Source organism: Podarcis muralis, chromosome 6 (assembly GCF_964188315.1).
Source record: "Podarcis muralis chromosome 6, rPodMur119.hap1.1, whole genome shotgun sequence".
Taxonomy (NCBI): Eukaryota; Metazoa; Chordata; class Lepidosauria; order Squamata; family Lacertidae; genus Podarcis; species Podarcis muralis.
In genome coordinates, this window is record NC_135660.1 from 43792303 (window position 1) to 43808294 (window position 15992).

The 15992-nt window shown below is 47.5% G+C and overlaps 1 protein-coding gene across 6 annotated transcripts in view; it reads right to left on the reverse strand.

Annotated features, from left to right (window-relative positions):
* LZTS2 (leucine zipper tumor suppressor 2) overlaps positions 1–15420 on the reverse strand; it is a 61957-nt gene extending 46537 nt beyond the window's left edge. The window contains exons 1-3 of one of the 6 annotated variants that reach the window (XM_028730456.2): positions 15294–15420; positions 10525–10574; positions 4182–4271 (exon numbers count right to left, since the gene is read on the reverse strand). The gene's annotated coding sequence lies outside the window, so the exon portion shown is untranslated. Of the gene's footprint in view, positions 1–4181; positions 4272–10524; positions 10575–11220; positions 11374–11444; positions 11706–15293 lie in introns of those variants that run through there. The other 5 variants (XM_028730461.2, XM_028730460.2, XM_028730455.2 and 2 more) reach the window with 5 other exon arrangements.
* Between the last annotated feature and the right edge of the window lie 572 nt (positions 15421–15992).

Below are 15992 nucleotides of genomic sequence, written 5' to 3' on the forward strand. Positions count from 1 at the left end.
AATGAAAGGCCCCATTAGTGAAAGCGCACCTCAGGTTAAGAATGGTTTTGGGTTAAGAATGGTTTTAGGTCCAGGGTGCCTTAGGGAACCACCTGAACCCTTATATCCCAGCTTGATCAATGAGATCATCTATACAGGAATGTCGTTGGTCATCCCCCAAGTTGGAAAGCCCATTTCTCAGCAACAAGAAACAGCCTTTAGTTTCATCGGTTCAGTCCTGTGAAACAGAGGTCCAAGTAGGCACCTTATGTTCCAACCTTCAAATGCCTATTGAAAACCTTTCTATGCCTCCATGCTTATTCTCTATTCTTAGATAATATTCTTAGTGAGAAAATATCCTTCTGTAACAGTTGATCTCTGGGTTTTTAAATATATACATATATGGTTTTTACTGCATGGTTTTTTGTTTGACTGTTGTAAACCACTTGGGTTTTTAATGAATAGAATGTTTTTAAAAAAATAAATAAGCAAGCCATGTCGGTGTGAAGTGTGGCTGGTTTTCAGCCCAGAGGCAAATTCTGTTTCTCATTCAAATGCATGCAAGTTGCCTCTGGACTCAAAACCAGCCACACTTTACCCAGACACAGCATAAAGTATAGCATATAAATCTCACCTGATTGCAGACGCTGTGAGCTTTTGGGAACCTTTGACAGATGTGCACCTCAGATTTGGGTCTGGCTGTTCTTTTGTTAGAAAGGTTCCATATGCAACATTTCCCCTTCCCTACATTTACCATCCCACTAGTCGGGTGACACAGAGCTGGAAGGGCTCAAATAGAGTTCTCACCTGGGGTAGACAATGCTTGGCACCAGCCCTAGTGCAGTTATAATGTGGGGAGGGAGGGAGTTACGAGAACACTTCCCTTCTTGCATTGAAGTGCGTATCTCTTTTACATTTGAGCAACTGACCCATGTTCCTATCAAGCCTGCAGCCTTTAAAAATAGCAAACTTTGCTGCAGAACAAACTACTTGAAACAAAAGGGTAGGGAACTTCAATGGCAAGTGCGTTCATTTTGCAGCAGCGCCTATGACTGGGAAACTAAAGTGAAAGGGGGAGGCTGCCTGGGTTTGTTGCCCTTGCATTAACAAAGACTTCCTCCAGAGGATCAGGACATGTCCTGCCTGACCTGGTAATGGAGGAACAATAGCTGGCTCAGTGGGATTTGCCCACTAGAGTCACAATGGGCAGCAGCAGTGGCTTCAACTGGGGTGCTCATGAGGCTAGCATGCCATCCATGCTCAAAATCCAAGGTAAATTCTCATCAGCACCAGCTAAAACTGGCACAGTGCTAAACTTTGTTCCTATCCAAGCTCTTATGCAACCAACCAACCAACCATCCATCCACAGCAGGCTGATCATTGATTACTCACAGAAGGAGAAGGAGGAGCAAAAAGAAAGTTGTGCTCTTGCCAGTGCCAACCAGGAGCTGTGGTGCCCAGCACTGGATTCCCCTGGCACTAGGGAAGCACATCTTGCCAAATGTGTTTAGGCAAAGGAGCTTCTCAGCTTTTTAAAGATCCAGTTATCTGTGCTCAGGCAGAGCCTTTCAGTTCCTTATCTGCCCCCCACACCCCACATGCAAAAAGGAGGCTTAAAGGAAGGCCACAGACTAAGCAAAGCCGCCTCATCGATGAACCCTTAGCTGATGAGAGAACAGGAAAGCAGTTAAGCCCGTTCCTGTCCAGGAGATGAGAGAGCGGGGCCATGTCTGGCTCCATCTGGAGTTTTGCGCAGACCACGTGCATGTTTCAGCTTGCACTAAAATAGCTGCCAGACTTGGAGGAAAACAAACTTCACTTAAAGGGGAAAGTGGCAGCATTTTCCACAAACAAACGAAGGGTGTAAGATGAACATCACACAGATTCTTTTGGTTAACAGACCCCAAAGGACACCAAGCAGATAACCGGTGGGCGGGGGGTGGGTGGGGGGGGAGGCATTCTATTTCTGGACGGATGTAAGGCAATAAAAAACACTGTTCACCACTGAGGAAGGAGGGAGGAGATAATGAGCCCTCCCTTCACAAAGTGAGCACAGTGCCAACAGCAACGTCTTGCATCTTTCTTAAATGCTATTGTTTCATTTCACAGCTGACCTGTTTATCTCAGAAGACGCTCTCTCCCAGGTACCCAAATCTCAGCCCTCCACATTTATTGATTTCACCAAATTTATGTAGCACTTGATTGTAATAAAAACTCTAAAAACAGTTTGCAAGAAATATGAAAACTGTCAATAAATACAGCTAGAAACAAATAATCCAAAACATTCAAGAAATTGTTAAAAAGCAACAGTAGCTAAAAAGAAATAAAACGTATATAACTTCTGCATGTCTGGATAGATTTGCCTAAACAACAATGAACTATGCAAATATAGAAGATCGTAGCCTGTTAACTCTTACTCAGAGTAGACCCGCTGAAATTAATAAACCTGTATTAGTCCTGTTTATTAACTTCAGTGGGTATCCCCTGAGTAGGACTAACACTATCACCCAGTGTAAAAAGGTAAAGGTAAAGGTACCCCTGCCCGTACGGGCCAGTCTTGTCAGACTCTAGGGTTGTGCGCTCATCTCACTCTTGAGGCCGGGAGCCAGCGCCGTCCGCAGACACTTCCAGGTCGCGTGGCCAGTGTGACATCGCTGCTCTGGCGAGCCTGCACCAGCGCAGCACACGGAAACGCCATTTACCTTCCCGCTATAAAGCGGTACCTATTTATCTACTTGCACTTTAAGGGTGCTTTCGAACTGCTAGGTGGGCAGGAGCTGGGACCGAAAGATGGGAGCTCACCCCGCCGCGGGGATTCGAACCGCCGACCATACGATCGGCAAGTCCTAGGCACTGTGGTTTTACCCACAGCGCCACCCGCGTCCCACTATCACCCAGTGTAGTCAGATGCTAATGGTGTTTGTTATGGAAACCCAAAAGTTCTGGGTTTTGTTCCTGTTAATCTCCTAATGTGAAGTCCTATCCCTCCCCCGCTGCTGTACTATTTCTTTGTATTCTCCATTGGGAGGAAGGGAGACGTCACCATCCTCCCTCCACAGATGAAGGTCAACATCCTGAGAAACAAACTAACTTACTGGTTATCACCCAAACATCTGTCAGAACAGAGAAGTGCCTCCCAAGGCCAGGGGCTTGTTTGAGTGTTTAAAATTCCTCAATGGAAAACCTCAGAATTTGTGGGCAGAAAACAGACTGAAACATATTACAGAATTTCCACTAGACAATTCTTCAATGCGTCTGCATGTGTAGAGGCATAGATTTGCATAGCATGATTGCACAAGGGCCAAGATGTCAGGTGGGACTCCTGGATGATACTGTGGCTGCGTACACACCATATATTTAAAGAACATTCTCCACCCACTCAAAAACAAAAGAACCCTGGAAAGTGTACTTTACCCCCCGACAGAACTACAATTCCCAGCACCCTTAACAAACTACCATTCCCAGGACTCCCTGGGTTGGGTTGGAATAAGCAACAAAGCATTCTGAGTGGGCAGGGCTAGGCTGGCGCCATCTAGAAACAGACTGCACAGGAGCTCAGCTGTCAGGGAACCATTCTGAAAGATTGTCATGATATTTCAGGGGAGGACAAGTAGCTGATCTGTGGATTTCAAAATAGCCTTTTACTGGTCAGCAAAGCACTCCACAGTTTTCACTTCTGGGGCAACAGGATAGGCCAGTTCCTGCAGACCCAGCGCTTACGGATGCCCATCAAAGCCCCATTACTTTCAGCAGGCTCATCAAGCTTTCTCTCGTTCTTTCAAGTCTGCTCATTTGGGCAAATGGTCTCTTTACAATTTTGCCTTTGCAGAAACCAAGCTTTTGCTTGCTGCCGCACCTGTCCCTGCTGCCCCCTGATTCTTAACTCCTTATCTCTGTCATCCATCTGAGACAGATTGCATGCTTGAACTCTGTGCCCCAGCTCCAGTCTGCCCCCTGTGCTCACTGCCCGTGTTGATGGATGTCCTTGTTGCAGACACAAGAGACTGAATGCTGCTCTACACCCAGACAGGCCTCCCAACCTAGCAAGTCAGGATGAGATGCTCTCTGCCGTTGGGGGGGGGGGGCAAACTCAACCATTGAGAACTGCACAGCATCCGTGCCATTTAGGGTGAGGCAGAGGGGAGTCTGGCTGCGGCTTCCAACCCTTGCAATTTTCAAGTGTAGCAGAGAAAATTGCTAACCTCAAGTGTGGGAGGCTGTCCTTTGCTCCAGGGTCATGGGGAACTGACCAAGCTGCAAAGATAAGGCGCCAGCTCAAAATTCTTCCCTTCCTAGCAGAGACAAAAAAACAACAACAAGGGCTCAAGTAAGGAGCGTTGCCAAGCATGCTACTAGCCCGGGCGGGTGGAGGGTGGGAGAGAATGGGACTTCTCACGAGCACAGCCGCCCACCACTCCCAGAATCCCCTGGGGCAGAGTAACAGCAACAAGAACACATGAAATGTCCCGTTGCACCATAAACGAGAGCTTGCAAATCTATGTTGCTCGTGGCACATGTTGAGCAAGATTTAGAATTCAAAGGGAAGAGGCCCTCGCCCACTGGGCCCCCCACCCCCTTCCCACACATAAGGGAATCATTAGTTCCAGCAGACTACTTTCCCCAGACACAGTAACCTAAGAGGTAGGCTCCAGTGACACAGCTGATATGTTGCCGAGTGTGACAGAACACGGTGACTAACCATCAAACCGCCTAATGCAAAGGCATTCCATAGGAAGCAACAGAAACTGATTTACTAACAGGAAGCGCAGTGGGGGCAGTCCCCAAGGCCAGGGGGAAAATGAGTTGCGCCTTGTGGCTGTTCTTTTGCATGTAGATCAGGCACATGGCCGCTCACACCAGGTACATGGGCCCCACCCCAAGCAGGATGGATCCTGGAACAAGGGATCAACCTTTCTCTGCTGTGCCATTCCACGGAACAGCTCCTGTTAATTCCTCCCTTGAAATCAAGCCCTCTTGTTTGTTTGTTTGTTTGGTCAGTTATCTTTCTACGGAGCCATCTGTGCAGCCTGCGTCCCACCAAGAGGTGTGGCCACCTCCCGATTGCCATCTATTCAAATTGGGGAGGAAACCACAATTAACCTGATCCACGAGTTATTCTGTTTGCAGAAACTCTATTGACATGCAGGGCCCACCCACACAAAGAGGCCTCTGGCACCTGGAGAGCAGCTTGCAAGGCACCTCCAGCAAATCCATAAAACTATAGTATTGCTAGATCTCCGTTCAAAATAGGGTGACAAATTGGTATCCTAAATGGCTTACACCAAGCGATTATTCTTCCAGGTCACTAAAGCACCTTAAGAACTATCAGATTCCTTTTGCTCCACCACGATCACTGAGATCATCTAACGGGGCACTTCTGGTGGTTCCCCATATCCTTGAGGTTCAGTTGGCCTTCACTAGGATTCGAGCCTTTTACTTGAATCCTAGTGTGGCATGCACTTCCCTGTGGAACTCCCTGGCAATAGAAGTTGGGCAGGAACCATCCCTCTCTTCAGACACTTTTTGAAAACTTTTTTGTTTAGGCAGGCTTCTAACAACATGAATCCCCCTTCCCTCTCCTTTTAACCAACCAGTATTTATTAATGTTTTATGGGTGTTTTAATTATGGATATTTTTGTTGATTTCATTATTATATTCAGTATTGTATTCTGCCTTGCTGTGTTTTTACTACAGATTATAAATTTGTAACACAATCGCATGAACATTAGTGAGTACTCCCTTTGAGTCAAACAGCCCGATCGTGCTGTGTTTGTGGACTCATGTAAGTACATATTGCTACCATAATCAAGTCTGACTTTATTTGAGGCCTCTTGGCCCAAGGAAGGCAGGAGGAATCAATCAGAAAGCGAAGGAAACTGAAATGATTCTCATTCTCATTTATTTACACCAGGGGTAGCGAACCCCAGGCTAGGGTTTTTTGCCTGGCCAGAATGCATCACTTGCTTGCCTGGATGCAGAACAGAGAAAAACGTGTGGCTGTGTGTTCAGGACTACTGAACAAAAGTTAAACTGGCATTTGTTGCTCTGCCCATTTTTGCTCCTGGCCCTACTCAACAGTAGCATGAGGCCATCAGGAGGCTGCCTAGAAGGGAATGTGGCTTTTGGGCTGGAAAAAGTCCCTGCCCCTAATTTGCACCATTTTCGGATGCAGTATTGATGAGCACTTGAGCTGCCATGTAAACGGGAATGCAGCACTCAAAGGAAAGGGAAAATCCCATTTCACATCACCTTTCATTTCTACCAAAAATTCCTCCCCGCAGCTTGGAATCTTAGCCATTTAGAACAACTATCAAAAGAAATTATGGCTGTTCCTGCCTTGCATGAAACAAAGGAACACAGAGAGCTGCTTTACACTGAGTCAGACCATTAGTTCATCTGGTTCAGCATTGTCTACACTGACGTCAGGAACTAAACCCTGGAACCTTTTGCATGAAAAGTGCATGCTTGCTACCAATGACCTATGACCTTTCCCCTTCATTCACCCCCTCTATAAAAGTGCATTGTGACTGAAAAAATTTGCATGATCCACTACTGAAAATTGTGCAAGAAGCTCTTTTATTCCACATCAAATTTTATGATTGGGAGGTCTTTAGTACTCAGGTTCAGAGTCATTTTATAAGCAAAATTATCAGTAACAAGGTACAAACTTTCTCCCTATTGCCATTTCAGTTGTACACCCATTTATCTAGATATCAAACACAATTCTTCTGGTGGTGTCTTTTAGCAGAAGCTAAAAGACCCTGGTGTTGGGAAAGATTAAGGGCGCAAGGAGAAGGGGACGACAGAGGATGAGATGGTTGGACAGTGTTCTTGAAGCTATGAACATGAGTTTGACCAAACTGCGGGAGGCAGTGGAAGACAGGAGTGCCTGGCGTGTTCTGGTCCATGGGGTCACGAAGAGTCGGATACGACTAAATGACTAAACAACAACAAACCTGGCTACTTCGTAATTCATAAATTCATAAATAGGTGAAACTGTACAAATTCAGTATTCATTAAGAAAACAAAATCTGCAACCAAAGCTTGCAGTTCCAGGACGAGGAAGCATATGTGAAACCCTGAGATTGGTACAAATAAGGTGAAATGGCAAAACAGAAATGAAGACGAAAGCAGGAGCGTACGAAGTGGGGGGCAGAGGTGGTGGCCCCTGCCTCCCCCCAGCTGTAGAGCGGCTGAGGGCGCACACAGCCCATATGGGCTGCCGCTCATGCGCAGTCCGTACTGGATGCCATACATGCGCGGTCCGTACGGGATGCCGCTCGCACAGTAGGCTGTACGCCTCCGTGCACAATCGGCTGCCCATATATGCCACACATGCGAGCAGCAGCCCGTGCGCATGTGTGGCAGCCCGTACGGTCATTGCACATGCACACTCCATACGGGATGCCCCGCCCCGGGTGCCGGAGAAGGTTCCTCCACCACTGGACAGCAGTACTAGGCAATCTGACTAGTTTGGAGTGAGACTCAATGAACTCATTTGAGACTTTCTTCCTAGTACAAAGATCCATACTTGTAAATGAAATGCCATACAGCACTTTCCTGGGCGCATCCAAAATCATGCCGTTGATGTTTTAATTTGCTGATGCTTTAAGTTGTTGGAAGCTGCCCAGAGTGGCTGGGGCAACCCGGTCAGGTGCACAACATATAAATAAGATGTTGTTGATGTTCTTGTTATGCATGTTTATTCAAAAGTAAATCCTGCTGTATTTAATGGGGCTGTAACCTCTTGCACACCTACTCACAAGTGAATCCTCCTGAAGACTTACTTCCATGTAAATATGAAACTTGCTTCCATGCACATTATATCCTGCATATTCTTTCAGTCATTTTCCAGTCCTGAATAATATGATTGCCAGATGGAACCCAGAAGCTTTACATTAGTGTGGAGAGCATGTGGCCCTTCAGCTGCTGCTGGACTCCAATTCCCATTAGCCCCACCCAATATGGCCAATGGGTAGGGATGATGGAAACTGTAGTATAACATCAAATGGAGGGCCACAGGTTTGCCAGACCCTCAAGTGTCCCTATTTTCCAGAGATAGTCCTGGATTTACAGAAGCCATTCCACTTTCTGATTTGATCCCAGAATGCTCCACTTTTCCTTAGGATGTCCCTATTTTCATCGGTGAAATGTTGGAGGGTATGGAGTTATGCAACCCACGTGCCAAAGAGATAAGTAACTATACAACCTTTGGAAGACATCTGAAGGCAGCCCTGCATGGGGAAGTTTTTAAATGCACCTAATTTTACCACAAAAAACTGGGAAAACTTATTGACTAAAGTATAAGCTGGTTCACCACACCACACACTTCCTGGTGGGCCGGAGTGTGTGTGTGTGCACGGAGGGGGCTTCTCTCCCCCCCAGCCCCTCCCGCCCCCCTGTCTACATAGGGTGCTGCCGAGAGGCAGAGGCTGGTGGCAGCGGCAGAGGAAGAACAAGCAGCCCAGAAGGGCTGCTTTGGGGCTGCTCCTTCCTCCTCCTCTGCCACCAACAGCGGCAAAGGCGGCGGAGGAGGAAGGAGCAGCCCGAAAGGACCCTCACTTGAGCATAAGCCGAGGGGGGCTTTTTCAGCATTAAAAATGTGCTGAAAAGGTCGGCTTATACTTGAGTATATACAGTATATGTTGGAAGCCACCCAGAGTGGCTTGGCAACCCAGTCAGATATGCGGGGTTTAAATTTATTATTATTATTATTATTATTGAATAGGATGTCCCTGTTTTTATCAGAGAAATGTTTGCAGGCTTCATTCGAAATGAGAGGGCAGCTGCAGTCTTGTGAAGAGAGGCGAGGTCTCACCAAGCTGCAGGTGTTAATTTTGCGTTTCAGAATATAGAGATTAAACAAAGCAAGCAAAGAACTTTCTAAGTACTTTCGGTAATCACACCCAAAGGGATGCAAAAGGAAAGCCCCAGAACTTGTTTCAAAATCAGAGCTCAATCCTCAAATGTGTGAAGTAGTAACAATAAAGGGAGTGCCTTTCTGCAGTTTCCAAGCTCCTTTCCCTTCAGATGGAGAAACTGCAACCAGCTATGGACCCATGTAAAGAGTTTCCAGAGCAAAGACTATTGTGTTTCAAGGATGTATGAGTTCTAGCATCTCCAATTTTGGAAATTAAGCACTTAAGTGATGAAAAGCACAAACATGACTAATAACAAATTTCTCGGCTATTTGATGAGGGAGGATGTCCATCAGTCCATGCATGCACCACAGTTTTGTGGGACGACACAACAGAGAATGAGTTTCCATGAGGCCAAGCGGCCTGGGTCTGACTGTCATGTGAAAGATCTAAAGAACCAAAAAAAAATTTCTACTATAAACATGGCCATTTCCTAAGACCCTGGTGCCTCTTTCTGTCCACCTCCCATCTGAGGAGGCATTAGACCTGCCCTTGTTGAACTCAAGACATGTGACAAGCCTTTCATGCACAGATAACTTATAATACTATTACTACGCAGGGCAATAACACATGGCAAAGACAGCCCCAAGGCTGTCCGTATCTGCAAATGCTCTGAATACAGATTAATGTCAATTTCACTGCATTTATCATCACTGCTCCGAGCTGCCTTGAGCAGGAACTGCAAGCCCAAGATTGGAAGGTCATCTAGTTTAATGAGTGCTTTTGTGTCAGTCTCTTAGTGGCCTTCACAAAAAAGGGGAAAGGGTGGGGAGGGCCCTTTTGTAACTTGCTACATAATTAACTCCCCCTCTGGAAGTCAAAGCAGGCAACCCAGTTCTTTTCTCTCTCTTGCGACAAAGACAACCAGTGTCAGAAAAGTTTTGCCAAGTTAAGTGAGCAGGCTAAGCTATCCTCTGTTGGCACCAGAGGAGAACAGAAATTAAAGGGAAAGGCCTTAGGATTGCAGTAGCGTAGCAACCAGGTGCAGTAACAAGAATGGGGCGCATTGAGTGCCGTGTGGATGCACAATGAAAACATGGACTACCCAATTTTATGTAGTAAGCTAGTAAATCTTTTCATTCTATATGCAAGACTGAGCCAGAATAAGGTCCAAGTTTCCAAATACACACAGGGTCAGTTTCCCAAAGAGGGTATTTGTGAGCAATATCCTGAGAGATGGTTGTTTTAAATATCTAAGTCATTTGGTGTGGGGGGTTGGGAGGAGGGGGAGTTGCAAATTCTCCAAAAGCTATCATAAGCACAAACCATCCCCTTTCCAAGTGTCAGTCCCTCAAAGAATGCAAGGGGTCCAAAGAAGGGGGTGGGAAGAGAAATGAGAAAGACAAAAAAGGAGGCTGTTCAGAATGTGATTCCTTGGCCATTCCTTGCCAACCAAATCTGCTGCACTTTGATATATTCATAGATGTACCAGAGTAAGCAAAAGACTGCACATTAAACTAAACTAGCTTGCATTATGGGGAGAAGGAGAGCGGCCTTAAGTGAATCATATAAAGAACAGCACATCATTTCAACCTCCAGCACATCCTAGGAACACAGAAGCCAAATGACAGTAATTCTGCAAATTTTGCTGTGGTATCTGAGGGGACTCTCTCTTCATGTACCTTACCTGCCTCAGGTCTTGAAAGTGAGCTCTGCTCTCCTGTCATCAACTTCCTCCTGAAACAACAGAAAAATTGTGAGGCCAGTAGATTAAATGAAAAATCAGTGCAGTTTCTGGCATGTGTAGCACATGATGAGTTTCAGTCACAACAACCAACCAGGCTATAGGGTAGGTTCTCAGAAGTTCTCAGTCCCCACTCTCCATATTGCTCTGGATTCCTTGTGCAAATGCAAAATTAAGGAACACTGAAGGATAAATACACAGTAGATGGTGTAAGAGGAAAATACAGATCGCCCCTTGCTAAAATCAGCCGATACCCTCTCTACATGCACAACTCAAGAGCCACAGGGAAAGTTCGTACTTCTCTACTTTTCTATTCTGCAATTCATTGCTGGAGGACTCCCTCATTACAGTGATTTTCGCTCTAAATTCCTCTGCTCCACAGTGGAGTTCTCCACCCAAACAGCCAGCTTTGGTGTCCAAGTTACAAACGCAAGCAATTAATTTAACAGCGGCTGAATGGAGTTTGTTTTTTTCCCCTCCTCAAATTTATCGTTCGAAGATCAGGGCAGGGACACTCTTCCCTCTAGGCAACATTATGTTTCAAACTGTGCCAGAGAAAAGTGAGCTGCACAGCACCACCTCCCCAGCTCTGTATCCCACACCATATGCCTTGGCAGACAGAAAGGCAGAAAGACATACCGAACAAACGCAAACCCGGTCAACAACAGCCAGACTTCCGAACCAAAGTACAAACCACCAGAGAAGCTTGTCCATGTAGGAAAATGGCAGATGAGGCTGGCTCACACATCCTGCAAGAGTCAAACCACTAGCGGTTTCAAGTTGATTCCTGCTGCCTGCCCTTCTCACTATCATTCCAACTCCCCAAAAAAATCCTGGCCAGCGTCACAGCCAAACAGTCTTACCAGCTAATCAGAGAACAGGAGGGGAGGGACGCCTGTCGCTTCACATTTCTTTCATGCTAACAACTAGGTTCGTGTGTGCATGTTCCCACATGTGCAGTGCATATCACGTTCCTCTGTTTCCGTGCAGTTCATTTCTTGTAGTCTTTACCAGCTCCAAGACATAACCTTAAAGCAAATGCACACGGAGCCACCAAATTTAGGATCAGGACTAGAAAGCAGCAATTTGTACAGCCTCTCTTCTTTCCTGCGCCTGGCACAGGAGAGCGCAAAAACTCCTGGATTCGTGCCAGAGGAAGGCCCATGAGATTTTTCTCTTTCCAGCGGGCACAATGAGCAAATCACACACAGCTTACAAGCCCCCAATACTCTCTTCCCTCCCTCCCTCCTTCCCACCCCATTCTCCAGCCTTAGAAGTTGGAGCATCATGTTACAGACCCTTTCATGCTCCAAACACAAAGCAGAGACCGGCTCATTATGTAGCGCTCAACTAACTACTCATGGAGCAGCTGCTGTCAGCCTGCTGCTACGTGGTCCAATCCACAAGCTCTGAAGAACAATGTCACGTGACCATCAAAATCCTTGCATATGCTTATTAACAAATGTGACCCAGTAAAAAAAGTACCACTTTACCAATCTCTTTTCCCCCAAGGTTGTGAAATGGATAAGGTCATGTTATGTTCAGAAGAAAGGAGAGGGACACATTTATCCCACTGCTGCCCCCAATTCAAAAGATCATTGCAGGCAAAAGAAATGCCACCAAAGAAAACATAGTGGCTTTTCAATTTTGGTGTTTTTTTTAAAAAAACTTGCCATCAGTTCTACATTAGAAGAGAAAAATTTCCAAAAGGGTCAGAGCAAAGCTAAATATGTTCTCTACCCATGAGGAGCTCACATAAGAGTTTCTTCCTTTGATTTGTAAAGTATCATTCCTATGTTGGGGCTTGTGTTAACAGAATGTATGTGCAGGGCAAGAAAGCTGAGGAGCGCTGAGGAGCGCTATCTATTTAGGGGCCTTGGAATCTGCACAGGAGGTGTAGAATATGATGCATATGGAAACAGTCACACTAAGGGTCTAGCAGTTCAATGCAAAGCTAAGGGATTGGGCTGAGCTAATGCTGATGGGCTAGGACAGAGGTGGGGAACATACGGCCCTCCATATGTTGTTGTCTCCAACTCTCATCAGCACCAACTATCTCCTCTAAGGTTGCAATCCTTTGCACACTGACCTTGGGGAATAAGTAAACACCCACCAAACTCAGCAAAACTTAATGCTGAGTAAGGGTACGTGGGAACCCTGTTAGAGTGCAGAAATTATAATGAATTTAGTGAGAAAAAATCTAGCTCAATTTGACAGAAGGGGAATCTGGGGGTCAAAGATATAGCACAGCCTTGGAAATAAGCCCACAAAAGTTACCAGCTTCAGTTTCCATGCTGGCTGTAGAGGAAAGGAAGCCCCCACCCTCTGCTGCCAGCATGCAGATACAGGTTCCTTAGACTCTTCAAGTAGGCTACTGAGTGAACGGGCAAAGGAAGAACAGATTTTTTCCATATCCGCCTCTTCTCCACCAGCCTGCTTGGTTTGCATGCTTCTCAGGGAGGAAGGGGCTTTCCTTCCTCTGTGGTTAGCACAGAACTCAAGTGGTGGAGGGAGGCGAAGGACCCACCCCTCATCCACCACCCCACCCATTTGCCTGCAAGTAATTCTTAGTTACCTGCGGCAAGTTGTTCAATGGAGTTTCAGCGATGGCTGGCCCATTTTAGTGACTGGAACACTGCCCCACCAACCTCAATCTGACCATAGCTGTCAACCTTCCCTTTTTTTGCGGGAAATTCCCTTATTCCAGCGCCGTTTTCCGCTGCTATCCCGGATTGTTAGATATCCTGTAAACTGACCCCAGGACAGGTAGGCTGCTGATCCCTTATTTTCAAGGCTGCTGATCCCTTATTTTCAAATCTGAAAGTTGGCAGCTATGGATCTAACATCAGCCAGGTAGCCCACCCAGCCTTGCCTTCCAGCCTTTCTCAACCTATGGGTCCCCAGATGTTGTTGAACTACAACTCCCATCACCCCTAGCTAGCATGGTGGGAGTTGTAGTCCAACAACATCTGGGGACCCACAGGTTGAGAACCGCCACGAGCTGGCATTGCCTCTCAGCTTCCTCCACCTTATGTCTCAGTGTTGCCCTTGTAACAGGAGTGCCAACTTGGCCCCACGACCGTGGGTACCCAGGGCTGTGGCTGCCATGCAGCGTGAACGGCCCTGGCACAGAAATGTGTGGATGCCCGGCCCCTTCATGGGGAATTTTGGGGCCCCAGGGAGTTGCACCTATGCCTTGTAAGGAGGGCGAGGAGGAGGAAGGGGGCAAAACTCGAATTAGTTGGCTCTGAATCTCGTTGACTCTGGCTCCATCAGCTGTTGGGCTCCCTGCTTTCTGCCCTAGCAGCTCCAATGGGCACAAACCACACTGTGCAGAGAGTACATAAGGTGAAGCAATTCAGGCAAATTTAGCTATAACCTGGGGAATGCCCAAGAGGCACAGCCTGCAGCACAACCCTGAAATAACCATCCAAACCAGCTAGGCTTAAACCATCTGCTCTGCATCCTGGGCTGAAAGATAATACCAAACAGGAGAGGAGATTTTGCCCAGGGAGGGAGGGGCTAACAGGCAGTTGCCACTCCAGATACCAAAGTCTCTGCTCCGGTCCAAATAAGCTAGAATGTCCAAGGGTAGATGTGGCCAGGGATGGGAGGAGGGAGGGAAGGCGTGCGAATACTTCTAGCCGCAGTTTTCAATATATCTGATTGCAATGGAGCCAGCTTTCCCCATGTGGCTGTGAAATGGAAACTCTATATTCCGAAAGGGAAAAGGAAGGCTGCCAGGCCAAGCTGGGCACTGCATATATCGGAAAGAAGCTTCGGGGAAAGTTTGCACTGGAGGTGAGACAGGGAAAGAAAGCCACCGAAACCTCTCTGGTCCCTGCCGACTCCTGAGCCTGGAATGTGCACTGTTGAAACAGTCCCTCCCTCAGCATGCCAGAGACTTCTACAGAGAGCCACCCTCTCAGCCCCAGAGCCCATCTCAGCCAAACCCCTTGAAGCCCCAGAACCTTGGACCCATTATCTGAGAAAAGGCAGGATATAAGCTTTTAAAATCAATCAATCAAACAAATCCCCCTTCAGTAATCAAATCCTCTCTTCCACAAATGCTAGTTCTGGAGTGGGGAGCCTGTACCCTTCCAGTTGTTGTTGCGACTATGACTCCCATCATCCCTGACCATTGACTACGCTGTCCGGGATCAATGAGTCGGAGTCCTGCACAACAACATCTGGCGGGCCCTAGGCTCCCCTCAGCATCAGCTCCTTCGGTCCCTGGAAGAGTCACTTTTGCCTTTTCAGCCACTGCCCCACACTTTGACCCAGCACAACACCTCAGTACCACCGGATCTCCCAGTCCCCTGCTCCACTCCACCCAAGATCTGTCTCCCCAAAGACCCTCCAACAACCCATTGCCCATATTCCACTTCTGGGCAGCGGTTACATAGCCCACCAGCCTCGTAGCACATTTTCCCCATACATGATACCCCACACTCCTTACACAGATTCTCAGCCCCCTAAAAATATCACACTCCAACTCTTCTGCCCCACACATACAAACCATCAACACAGCAGCGTATTTATTTTAAGCTTAGTTTAAAAACATGTCGAGGGCATTTAGCCCTCAGCAGAGGCTTGCCTTAAGCGCCTGGAGGATCTCTCCCCTGTATCCCCACATTTGCCCTACAACGGGCCCCCCCCCCCGCCCCTTAATTCATCGCTCCCTCGGTTTTAAAGCGTTTTCCTCCACTGACCGCCACACAGCATCTCGGGTCCACACAGCCAGCCAGCTCCCCTCGCCCAGACGAGCGCTAGGACAGCCCGCTGCAGCCTCCAGCTCCCCTCGCCCCCCGGCCAGTCCATGCCCGGCCCCAACGCCAGGCTCCGCCCGCCGCCACCCCCCTAAAGCCCCCCCTAGACGAACGGACGGCCGAGCTAACGGGCAGTGGGAAGGGGCCGCGCTCGGGAGAGTCCCGACGGGCGGACAGTGTCTGGTCCCAGACGATCACTCGGGGGAGGGGTAAGGAAGGGCGCCTTTAGGGTCGAGGGCAACGTCCCAGCCCTAAAACTGTGGGGGTTTTCAGAGAGACAGCGGGCGATGCCGGCTTGGCCAAAGCTATGCCTCTTGCCCTCCCTTCAACTTTTTAAAGTTATCATGATGTCTGGAGCACTTTTTCTGGTCTTGTTTCCGGGATGGGTGTTGTGTCGTTGTTTCCCATACCACGTTCCTCTGTTATGCCCTTTTAACTTCTGAGATTACAAGGGAAGAGCCAAAAAGCTGACCACCTGACCTCACTATATACTGTAATTCCCGGGCTGCGCGCACGTCAATAAAAGCAAACGAGGTTAGATGCGCCTCGTTAAAAAGGCTATTCAGAAACAACCACCTGTCTTCTGCATCACGTGCCGTCAGAGACCTATCTTTATTTCTGGACCAACTAAAATATTACAAA